General features: G+C 51.5%; 3 non-coding genes across 3 annotated transcripts; all 3 read left to right on the forward strand.

The window, feature by feature from the left end:
* Positions 1–1018: 1018 nt before the first annotated feature.
* On the forward strand, positions 1019–1112 carry TRNAY-GUA. The gene is made up of 2 exons: positions 1019–1055; positions 1077–1112. It is a non-coding gene; the product is annotated as a tRNA-Tyr (tRNA).
* Positions 1113–4609: 3497 nt separating this feature from the next.
* Positions 4610–4703, forward strand: TRNAY-GUA. Its single transcript has 2 exons — positions 4610–4646; positions 4668–4703. It is a non-coding gene; the product is annotated as a tRNA-Tyr (tRNA).
* Positions 4704–7193: 2490 nt separating this feature from the next.
* TRNAY-GUA lies at positions 7194–7286 on the forward strand. The gene is made up of 2 exons: positions 7194–7230; positions 7251–7286. It is a non-coding gene; the product is annotated as a tRNA-Tyr (tRNA).
* Positions 7287–10211: the final 2925 nt, after the last annotated feature.

A 10211-nucleotide genomic window follows, 5' to 3' on the forward strand; every position in this document is an offset into this window, starting at 1 on the left:
GAAGAAGAAGAAGAAGAAGAAGAAGAAGAAGAAGAAGAAGAAGAAGAAGAAGAAGAAGAAGAACAAGAAGAAGAAGAAGAAGAAGAAGAACAAGAAGAAGAAGAAGAAAAGAAGAAAAGAACTTTTCACCCCCAGCCATGATTCTGAGGCCTCCCCAGCCATGTGGAACTGTGAGTCCAATTAAACCTCTTTTTCATCCCAGTCTCGGGTATGTCTTTATCATGTCTTTATCAGCAGCATGAAAACGGACTAATGCACTTGCCCTACTTCAGAAAGGGGCAGCCTCTGGCGGGGGGGCGGGGAGAGTTCGTGGTCGGTTTGCAGAGGAGGGAAGCCAAGCCCCAGGTGGGCGCTGGGGAGGAAGGGTATCACAGTGCATCTGCTGCAAGCCCTGGGCGAGTTCTTCTCCCCTAGTTCCATTTGTTCTCTCACTTCCAGCACACTTGAATGCGTCAAAAAGTGAGCATAGGACACTGGGGGAAAAGGGCGGCGGCACATCGGGAGGAGGGGCATGTGTGTTGGCCTGGAAGGGAGTAAGGGACTAGGAAGACCAGAGTTTTAGGAAAGGGCTCCTTAAGGACTTCCAGCAGACCCTGAAGCTGGTTTGCGGATAGCGGCCGCCCACTCAGAAGCTTTCCGAGTTCTTCTTTCCTCCTCCAGCAATCCCTGTCCCACAGGATTCACCCATCCACCTCGCCCAGCCCTCTGACCGAGCCCTCTCACCCTCTTATTTTCTTTCACTGAGGACTGTCATCCTCACTTGGCACAGGTGGAGGAAGGCCACAGGTGAGGGCCTCCCGTCTTGGATCGTGGCTATCAGCGCCCCGAGACGCGAGGAAACCACACTCAGACACTCAGAGAATTGGCTCCACCCTGAGAGCCGCGCGGTGGCGACGGGCACAAGGTTCTCTTCTAAGGTGGATTCCAATCAACAAAGTGTGTTGAACCTCCAGCATTCCAAGGACTTGGCTTCCTCCATTTGCAGAAAGTCCAGTGACTCAGCACGCAGAGCGTGCACCCTTCGATAGCTCAGCTGGTAGAGCGGAGGACTGTAGACTGCAGAAAAGTTTGTGGACATCCTTAGGTCGCTGGTTCGATTCCGGCTCGAAGGAAGTGCCTGATACTTTTGCACCTAATGCCACCTGGTGCCTGGTCAAACACCCTGCAGCCTCCAACTAGTATCCACCCACACTCTCTGGGTCAAAACCCAGAGAAACCTTTCCTGATCACCTGGTTTCCACACCTGTCCTGTGGCCAGGAAACACGCCCGCAGCCCACTCATTCTTCCCACAGTCCAGGGACAGGTACTCTTCAACACAAAGCGCCCCTTGCTTCGGCTTTGTGACCTAGTCGGCCCCTCTCCCCAACCCCCTTCGCACCCCCACCTTCCAGAGCTCTTTCACTTTTAACCACAGACTGCTCTGGGTGCTGAGGGCCACTGACTCTAGCAACACTGTGTGCTCACCATTGATAGATCTCTCCATCTATTAAACTAGTGGGTCCACCATCAAGTCTAAGAAGGTCAAGCCTGCTGGAAGAGAAAAGGGTCAGAGACAACTGTGACATCCTCAGAAAAATAAACAACTCGCTCTCTGCTCTCTCATCTCCGTCTCCAGGTCTCTAGTAATGCTTTTCTATCTGAGCATTCTCTCTCTCTCTCTCTCTCTCTCTCTGACTCTATTTCTCTCATTATTTTTTATTTATTTTTTTTTTTGAGAGGCTCTGTCACCCAGGCTGGAGGGTAGTGGCACAATCTCGGTTCACTGCAAGCTCCGCCTCCCAGGTTCATGCCATTCTCCTGCCTCAGCCTCCCGAGTAGCTGGGACTACAGGCGCCCGCCACTACGCCCGGCTAATTTTCTATATTTGCAGTAGAGACAGGGTTTCACCGTGTTAGCCAGGATGGTCTCGATCTCCTGACCTCGTGATCCACCCACCTCGGCCTCCCAAAGTGTTTCATCGTGTTAGCCAGGATGGTCTCGATCTCCTGACCTCGTGATCCACCCACCTCGGCCTCCCAAAGTGCTGGGATTACAGCCATGAGCCGCCGGGCCCGGCTATTTCTCTCATTATATTTTGCTTGTAATGTATAGATGTTTACAGACAGACAATGTTCATTTCTGTTTTGTTTTGTCTATTTGTAGGAGAGAGCTGCCATCCTGAGATTTTCTTAAAGAATAGAGCTTCCACTGGCTCCATAATGTTTTCCTTCAGGTTGAGAAAAAAAACTGTGCCCCCTTCCCACATACGCCAAGTCTCACATTTCCTGAGCCCTCACATCCTTTAATGTTGCTACAGTAACCTTTGGGTTCCTGCTGGAAGAAGAAAGATACCTTTCACGCAGTTCAAAGTCTGCAAAAACACCTACACCAAGTGTCTTGCTAGTTGTGAAGTGTGAAAGAGGGAAAGAGAGTATAAAAGGGCAGACTTGGAAAGAACTTCAGTGACCCAGGAGAGTTGGGGGCTGTTGGGTCCATGGCAGGGAGCAGAATTGAAGCTTGGGTGGCAGCTGCCACCCTGCAGAGGCACACAAGTTCACCTCCTTAGGCCACTGGCTTGTTGCATCTGAGCAGCATGCTAACACTTTTATGTAGGGGACTCTAGAGGCACAGCTGAAAGGTTGCACCTTTACAAGAGGAAGATGGCTGGCACAATCAGAGAGCATGAAGCAGGAAATGAGCTTGACTTTCACCAACCAAGTGGGGCTTCACCCCTGGGAAGATAAAATGGGTTCATCAAAGTATGGGCCAGAGAGGAACCACAATGAGTGTCCCCTGGTCTCATCCTATGCTCTGGGAAAAGAAAAAAAAAAATCTTCAGACACTTGATGTACAGATGAAAGTTATTACAGAGAGCACTGCAAGCAAAATAGTGATGGAAATTTGGTTCTCAGAGGCCTTCTGGGAACCCGGTGGCCACTCTCCCCTAGCCGATGGGCATAACTGCTTTTTCACTCTGCATCTCAAACTAGAGACTCCACATGTCTTCCTCTCCTAGAAAGCAGCTCCTGTTCTCCCCCTACTGCCTATTCCCTCCCTCTTCTCTGCTATATCCGCCTTTCCTGCTTCCCACTGCTAATGGAAAGGGGCGGAGCTGTGGACTCACCAGGGCCCCAGCAACATTCTGTAGCTCTGCAGCTACAGAGAGATCCCAGAGCCTGGAACAACATTACTGCAGAGATCAGCAGACAGAAACCAAAGTAGGACCTGTCGTCTTCACTGGATGTGTCCTTGATAAGATGTGGCAGTACCAGGTTTTTTGGAACCTAGGCTTGGTGCTTTGAGGGAAAAAGCAGAGGTGGGCCATTGAGTTTGGTCATCAGCAAAAGTGTGGGTGATCCCTGACCCTGACTTTTCCCCTATAAACTCAATAAAGGGTGGGTCTTTTGGGTTCGACTTGCTGTGCCACCAGTACCTGTTTCACTGTTTGTGTGGGTGATGAGTGGTCTTGAGATAGTGGACACACACCATATGGGATATGAAACCTTTGTAACAATTTGGGGCCTAAGTAAGGGGTCCAAAGCCCACCTGTGTCCTCTATCAGCCCCTTTTTCTTTCTACTTTAGAAAGCAGCAGCCTCCGGGAAAGGATTCTTGGTCAGTTTGCAGAGGAGTGGATCGAAGCTTTTATGCTGGCCCTTGGAGTTAGAGGTAGTGGGTATCACATGGTGATCTGTGAGCCCCTGGCCCTGGTCTCTCCCCACATATCCGTTTCTTTTATTTATTTATTTTTTTTAGTGGTCTCTGTCGCCCAGGCTGGAGCGCAGTGGCAAGATCACAGCTCACTGTAGCCTCAAACCTCTGGGCTCCAATGATCCTCCCACATCAGCCTGCTGAGTGGCTAGGACCGCAGGTGCAGGCCACCACACCCGGATAATTTTTAAAAGTTTTTCTGTAAAGACGGCTTCTCCCTATGTTGCCCAAGCTGATCTTGAAGTCCTGGGCTCAGGCGCCCCTCCCGCCTCCGCCCGCTAAATTGTTGGGATTAGGGAGCGAGCCACCACGCCGGCCTCCACCTATCCTCCTGCATTTCCTCCCTCTCTTCCCATTGTGCCTCAATACGCCAAAAAGTGAGCATAGGACACTGGGTAGGAGGGCTGAGCACATCGAGAGGAGTGTGTTTGAGGTGGTGGGAAGTAGAGGCCAGGCTGTTAGGGCAGTGCCCCCTTAAGGTCTTCCATCAGACCCTAACGCTAGGTTAGGAGTTGGAAGCTGCTTACACCACGCCCATGAGGGTTCTCCCCCTTTCCTCCTCCAGTGTCCCCTCCTCCACTGGACCCACCCATCAGTCTCACCAACCCCTCTGCCCTCGCAGTCTTACCTCTGGCCACTAAGCGCTGTCATCTTCACAAGTAGAGCGATGCAGAGGGAGAAGAAGCCACAAGTGAGAGCTCCTCCTCGTGGATCGTGGCTATCAGTGCCCGAGAGACGCCAGGCACCACCCCCGCCCAGAGGATTTGCTCCATCCGGAAAGGGGCGCGATGGAGACCGGCACAGTTCTCTTCCAAGCCGGGTTCCAATTAATTTAGCGAGTATTGGATCTCCGGCGGTCCAGGGACTTGGCTTCCTCCACTTGCAGAAAGTCCAATGAGCCAGCCTGAGCAGCGTGCACCCTTCGATAGCTCAGCTGGTAGAGCGGAGGACTGTAGACTGCAGGAAAGTTTGTGGACATCCTTAGGTCGCTGGTTCGATTCCGGCTCGAAGGAAGTGCCCGACTCTTTTGCGCACAATGCTACCTGGCTGCACCTGTTCCTGTTCAAAGACCTTGCAGCCTTTGCAGCCTTGCAGTCATAACACTTTCCCAGGGAAAACCCAGCAAAATCCTGCCTTTCCTGATCACACTCCTGGAAGCCTACTCATTCTTCCCGAATCCTGGTAGTCTTCAGCGCAAAACAGTACCCTTTGCCTTGTGACCCAGCCAAATCCCAATTCGTGCCCCCCACCATCCTATGCCTTTCCAGTCTTCAGTGCAAAACAGTACCCCTTGCCTTGTGACCCAGCCAAACCCCAGTTCGAGCCCCCACCATCCTATGCCTTTCCATTTGTATTTACAAACTGCCCACCCATCACCCTGTCCCAAATCCCTCAAGCTTCACCTTTCCTGAGCCTTCACAACTTTTTATGTTGCTACAGCCAAGTTTGGCTACTGCTGGAAAAGTAAGGATATCTAATAGTCAGTTCAAAGTCTGGAAAAACACCTGCACCAAGTGCCCTGCCTACTTGGGAGGGTAAGGGAAAGGGAAAGGGAGTACCAAAGAAGTGCAGACTTCAAAACAGCTTCAGTGATCCTAGAGAGTTACGGGCTATTGGGTCCATGGCAGGGAGCAGACGTAAAGCGTGAGTGACAGCTGTCATTATACAGAGGCACATGAATTTGCCTCCTTAGACAGGCCACTGCCTTGTGGGTCTGAGCAGTTTGGAGCGTTTGCTCTGGGACCTAGAAGCACAGTTGGGTTCTCCTATTCCCAAGAAAAATGTGCTGAGGTCCAGTCAGAGAGAATGGAGTCAGAAATAGACTGAACTTTATCAACCAAGTGAAGCTTCACCTCTGGGGAGTTGGAGTGGGTTCGGTGGGGTATGTGGCAGAGAAGAAAGCCCATGAGCATCCTTTGGTCTCACTGCATAATCTTGGAAAAAGCTTCCAGATGTTTGATGTAAAGATGCAACCTATCAGAGAGCACCCCAAACTGAATGGCCCAGGAAAGCATAGCCTTCTGAAGCCTGCTTAGGACTGGCTTGCCCCATCCACTATCTGCTGGGTCCACAGGAACTGTTTAATTGTGCCTCTCAAACTGGATACTGCACATATTACTGCACATATCTTGTTCACGTAGAAAGCAGCTCCTGGTATCCCGCCACCGTGTATTCTCTCCCACGTCACCCCGACTGTGTCAACTTTTCCTTCTTTTTTGGTGTCACCAGTGCTCCGGGATGATTCTATGGCTCTGGAGCCACAGAGAGATCCCAGCCTCCAATGACACCAAAGGCAAAGACCAGCTAACAAGGAAGGACCAAAGGTAGCACCTCAGGCCTTCATTGGATATATTCCTGATGGGGCATGGAGTCACCAGATCCCTTGGAACCTTTGCTCAGTACTTTGGGGGAAAACCAGAGGTGAACCAACAAATGGGTTTGGTAGCCAGCACAAGTGAAAGTGAACACTGGTGCCCACTCTTCCCAGTTGTGCCATGGCAGAGAGTAGCAGGAGGTCTGTGAGGATCTGACCCTCACCCTTGGAGATCCACACCGACTTGCCATAAGACAGGAAGTGGACATAAACTCAATGCAGGCTAGGTCCCTTGGGTGTGGCTTCCTGTGCTCCTCTAGGTGTTCTGCTGCAGGGTGAGTATCTCAGTAGTCTTGGAATGGTGGGCACACACCAGATGGGATCTGAAACTTTTGTCAAAGATGTGGGTCAGGATAAGGAGTCCAAAGCTCACACTTCTGTCCTTTACCTGGCTTCTTGTTTTTCAAGGAAACCCACAGAACTTTGCCTTATTTCAGAAATCGACAGCTTCTGATTGGAATTCTTGGCCTGTTTGCAGAAGAGGGTATCTCACATGTGCATCTGCGAGCCTGGGAGAGATTTCCTCACCTCACTTCCCAGTGCACCTCAATGGGCCAAAATGTGAGCATAGACTCCTGTGAGAAGGTCGGGGCATGTGGGAAGGAGGACCCTGTGTGTGTGGTGGGGGAGGGAGTAGAGAGGCCAGACTGTTACGGCAGCACCCATTAGAGACCTGCACCAGACCCTGAGGTTGGGCTGGAGTTGTCAGCTGCCTATCCAGCGCCCATTAGGGTTTTCCTCCTTTCCTCCTCCAGCATTCTCTCCCCGACTAGACCCACCCAACCACCTCGCCAATCCCTGTGCCCTCGCTGACTCACCTTCTCATTTTCTCTCAGGCCACTGGGTACTGTCATCTTCACCTGTAGAAAGGGGGATACTCAGGGACAGGAAGACTGTCACAGATGAGAGCTCCTCCTCGTGGATGGTGGCTATCAGAGCCCGAGAGACGCCAAGCATCCTCGCCCAGAGGATTTGCTCCGCCCCGAAAGGGGCACGGTGGCCACCCATGCAGGGTTCTCTTCCAAGGTGGGTCCCAACCAACCCAACTCATATTGGACCTCAAGCATTCCAGAGATGTGGCTTCCTCTGTTTGCAGAAAGTCTAATGACTCAGGTTTGATGTCATGCACCCTTTGATAGCTCAGCTGGTAGAGCGGAGGACTGTAGATTGTACAGACATTGTGGACATCCTTAGGTCGCTGGTTCGATTCCGGCTCGAAGGAAGTGCCTGACACTTTTGCACGCAATGCTGCCTGGCCGCACTTCTGCATGGTTAAAAGCCCTGCAGCCTCCAAGTAGTAACCACACTCTCCCGGGCAAAACACCCACGAAGTCTTTCCTGATCACCTAGCTTCCCAAGCCTTGCTTCTGCTTTGTGACCCCACCAGTCCTTCTATTCGTGCCATCCCCCACTTCCCCATCCTGTGCTCTTTCGCTTTTATTCACAGACTGCTCTCGGGCTTGAGCATCGCTGCTGGCTGCTGGCTGTGACAACACCACTGTGCTCACCTTTGACAGAGCTCTCCTGACCAGGTGGGCAAAACCTGGAAGGTCAAGTTTCCTGGAGAACGTCAAGCTTACTTGACAAGGGTATAAAGTGGGGATAACCATGGTATCTTCTGGGAAAACTCACCCTCTCACTCGCATCCGTCTCAGGCTCTTTATCATTGCGTTGAGATCCGACAGTCTCATGTCTGTCTCTGTCTCATTCTCTTTCTTTCACAGTTTCTCTGTCCCTGTATATTTCTCTTTGTCTCTGTGTCTCTGCCTCCCTCTCTCTCTCCCCCCACCCCTCAGCCAGCCCCTCTCATTCTCCTTTGCTGGAAATGTATAGACTTAGGCATAAAGAAAATGTTCATTCCCACTTTGCTGTGTCTACTTTGGAGAGACAGCTGTCACCCTGAGAATTTTCTGATCGTAAGAACTTCCATTAGCAAGGTCAGGTTGCCCTTTAGGTTGAGGACAAGGTGAGTCTATCCCCTATCCCCACAGCTTTTCCCAAATCCCTCAAGCCTCACTTTTTCTGAGCTTCACAACTTTTCATGCTGCTACAGCCGAGTTTGGCCCCTGCTGGAAAAGCAAGGACCTAATATTCAGTTCAAAGCTAGCAAAAACACCTGTGTCAAGTGCCCTGCTACTTGAGATGGTAAGGGAGACAGAAGGGGAGTACAAAAGTGCAGGCTCGAAAAGAGCTTCAGTGATCCTGGAGAGTTAGGGGCTGTTGGGTCCATGGCAGGGAGCAGAAGTAAAGCTTGAGTGACAGCTGTCATTATACAGAGGCACACGAATTCGCTGCCTTAGGCCACTGCCTGGTGGGTCTGAGCAGTTTGGAGCTTTGGGCCTAGAGGCACAGATGGACTCTATCCTCACCCCGAAGGAAAACGTGCTGAGACCCAATCAGAGAGAATGAAGCAGGAAATGGACTTAGGTTTTCTCCAACGAAGGGGGACTTCACCTCCAGGGAGATGGAGTGGGTTCTGAGGGTATGAGGCAGAGAAGAAGGCCGACAAGCAATACTTGGTCTCATCTCACCATCTCGGAAAAAAACTCCAGAGATTTGATGCACGCATGCAACCTATCACAGAGAGCACCCCAAGCCAAACAGCCCATGGGAACATGCCCCTCTGAAGCCCTCTGGGGACTGAGACATCTACCTCCACTACCTGCTGTGGCCACAAGAGCTGTTTCATTGCGGGTCTCAAATTGAAGACTACACATGTCTTCCTCTCCTGGGAAGCAGCTCCTCATCTCCCCCCACCTCCCTATTTCCCCCAACATTCCCCTGGCTTTGTCAGCCTTTCCCACTTGTCATTGCTAATAGGAGGAGGCTGAGCTATGGCATCGCCAGTGCCCAGGATGATTCTATGGCTTTGGAGCCACAGAGAGATCCCTGCCTCCAATGACACCAAAGGCAGAGACCAACGAACACAGACCAAATGTAGTACCTTTGTCCCTTATTGGATAAGTTCATGATGGGATATAGAGACCCCAGGCTCTTTGGAACCTCTCTTTGGTGCTTTGGTGGGAAAATCAGAGGTGAGCCAGCTTCGGTGGCCAACACAAGCAAGGTTGAAACCTGGGTACCACCTCTTCCTGTTTGAGCCATGACAGAGAGTAGCTGGGTTCTGCGAGCATCTGACCTTTGCCCTCAGAGATCCAGACCCACTTGCCATAAGACAGGGAGTGGACTTAAACTCAGTGGTGGCTAGGTCCCTTGGATGTGGCTTGCTGCACCTCCACTAGGTGTTCAGCTGGGGAGTGGGTGTCCCAGTGGTCTTGGGGTAGTGGCACACACCAGATGAGATCTGAAACCTTTGTCAAAGACATGGCATCAGGGTAAGCAGTCCAACACTGACAGTTCTGTCTTCTACTTCACCCACCCTCCATTTTTTTTTGTTGTTGTTGTTTTTGAGACAGAGTCTCTTCTGTCACCCAGGCTAGAGTTCAGGGGCATAATCATAGCTCACTGTAGCCTTGAACTCCTGGCCTCAAGCAATCCTCCCACCTCAGCCTCCCAAGTAGCTGGGACTACAGGCTCGTGCTACTACACCCGGCTAATTTTTGTAATTTTTGTAAAGATAAGGTTTTGCCGTGTTGCGCAGGCTGGTCCTTGCCCCTTTGCTTTTTCAGACCCCACAGAGCCTTGTCCTACTTTTAAAAGTTGCAACTGGCAAAATATTTCTGGTCGGTTTGCAGAGGAGGGAAGCCAACCCCCAGACTGGCCCGGAGGGAGGAGGGCTATCACCTGTGCCTCTGCAATCCCTGGGAGGGGTCTCCTCACCTAATTCTATTTGTTCTTTCCCTCACTTCCCAGTACACATCAACGGGCCAAAAAGAGAACATAGGATACTGTGGGTAGAAGGGAGAAAATGCATCGGGAGGAGGAACGGGGGTGGGGTGTGAGGGGGTGGGAGAGCAGTGGAAGGTGAAGCGAGGTCAGAGCGTTAGGGAACGGCCTCATAACCGGCCGCCACCAGACTCTGCGGCTAGGCTGGGGTTGGAAGCCTTCTACCAGTGTCCATTCCAGTTCTCCTCCTTTCTCCTCCAGCAACCCTTCCCTCACCGGACCCCCGCCCCCTGCATCCACCTCGCCGGGTTGGCCCTCTGCCTCTCACCCTCTCACTTTTTTTTTTTTTTTTTTTTTTTTT

Source organism: Colobus angolensis, unplaced genomic scaffold, assembly GCF_000951035.1.
Source record: "Colobus angolensis palliatus isolate OR3802 unplaced genomic scaffold, Cang.pa_1.0 Scaffold451, whole genome shotgun sequence".
NCBI classification, from domain to species: domain Eukaryota; kingdom Metazoa; phylum Chordata; class Mammalia; order Primates; family Cercopithecidae; genus Colobus; species Colobus angolensis.